Raw genomic sequence first — 1938 nt, 5'->3', positions numbered from 1 at the left:
CCCGACTTGGTCCTAACTGTCTGCAGGCCTGGTCCTTCTTCTATGGGTCTCAGCTGACTCCTTTGTCGGGGGGCCATTTTGTTCCATTGTCCCTCAGGCCCCCAGAGCTCTGAGGCTCTCTCAGGCACATGCTCTGTTTGACCTGCCTGCGCTGTTATTTTGGAATCAGTGTCTACATTTAAAAGATCAGAGGCCTCGCAATCAAATCCTGAGTTCCAGCTTCCTGAGCAGGCAGGCAGAGATCTGGCCTCTTTGGGATCCTCTGTGCCAGCAGGAAACGGGGACGGCTGCTCCCGGGGGTCTCCATTCCCTGGGGGCCCAGACCCCTGCACTGTCCACACCTGGGGGCCTAGCCCCGCGGGCATTTGAGTGTAGTCGCTGGCTCCCCTTCCAGCCTGGGGCCGTCCCTGCCCAGGACCCTCTGCTTCCAGCCCCGTCAGCCCCGTGGTTGCCCCACCTCCAGCAGCCCGGTGGTCCAGCAGCTGGCGCACCTGCACAAACAAGCCTCTTTTCTCTCTGTTTTGCCAACTTAAGGCTTTGGAGGGCAGGTCTGGATTAGACGGGCCTTAGCTCATGTGTTTATCCAAAGCAAACACCTAGGTTTCGGGATTTCCGCGGGGTGTCTAGAGCCTCGGTCAGGGCCCAGAGATGGTGTCTGCTCGTGGGGAGGTGGGTCCCTACCTCCTGGGGCCAGGTCCTTCCCCTCCCCCTGCGATGACCCCCATTCTCAGTGTCTCAGCCTGGTCACAAGGCCTTTGGAGACCAGCTCCCCGACTGCCTGCTGATGTCTTGGCCTCACCCCCACCCTCCCACCCCCAAATGCCCACGCTCATCGTGTTCTTTGCGGCGCGGCTGACTGTCCGCATCCCTAAGCCCCTTCCCCTCCTTCCTCTGCCTCAGCACCCCCTCCCCCTCCCCCTCCTCCCAAGCCTGCCCTGCTCTGTCCCCATGGGCTGCTCCATGATGCCTGTGGCCTCCTGCACCATGGCTGTCCCTGGTGCTGGGATGGGGCCTCGGTCCGGCCTCCCAGCCTTGAGCACAGAGTCAGACACACAGTCAGGCCTCAATGCATGTTCTAACGATTGAAGCTGCTTTTTGTCTGAGGGGCTGGGAGCTGGTGAGGCGTCACCGGAGGTCAGGCCAAGGTTCTTTCAGCTGTTGCCTGGTCATTGCTGGGAGAGGCAGAAAGGGTAGCCCTAGCCGTCGGGCGAGGGGACAGGGAGGCCCCCTCCCCTCTGACACCATTCCTGGCCACAGCCCTGGGCTCCTGCCCTCAGCCACCCGTTGGCACTCAGGTGTGCCAGCCCCAGGATGGGCAGCGGCCTGCAGAAATCCAGCCGGCCACGATCCCCTCCGCCTTCCGGCTCAAGCCGGCCCAGCTCATGGTGGGCAAACAGAACTAGGGAGGCTTCTCAGGGACCGCCCAGGCCAGCTCCTGACACTTTACAGATGGGGAAACTGAGGTCAAAGAGGGGTGGTGACTTGACCTGGAGTCCTGGGACCCTCTCCCAGGTGGCCTGAGTCCTGGGCAGTGCAAAGTCAGTCCTGGGGGTCGGGACATGGCAGTGCCTGCTGTGTGGGGCTCCCTGCCCCCATCTGAGCAGCAGGGGAGCCAGCCCTTCCCTCGCCCGGTTCCACCTGGCCTGGTGCCTCCCAGAGCTGGCAGAAAGGTAGGGTGGGAGCAAGTCTGAATCGGCCCAGGTGGCTTCGAATCCCAGGCGGCCCTCCCTGCCCGCAGGCCCTGGGAGCGGGCACTGAGCTCACACCCCAAATCCTCTGCCTTCCCTCCCCACCCATGCATTCAGCCTGGGGCCCAAACATGGCAGGGAGCCAGCCCCAGCCTCTCTCCTTGGTAATGGAGGCACAACACCCAACAATACAGACTCGTTGCCCTGCCAAGGTCACACCCGAACCTGGGCCTTTGTGCCTGGTCTGGGA

The sequence above is a fragment of the Delphinapterus leucas genome, chromosome 19 (genome assembly GCF_059928025.1).
Source record: "Delphinapterus leucas isolate spDelLeu-1000000601 "Yukka" chromosome 19, BTC_Dleu_Yukka2, whole genome shotgun sequence".
NCBI lineage: Eukaryota > Metazoa > Chordata > Mammalia > Artiodactyla > Monodontidae > Delphinapterus > Delphinapterus leucas.
Note: the sequence above shows the minus strand (reverse complement) of the source record.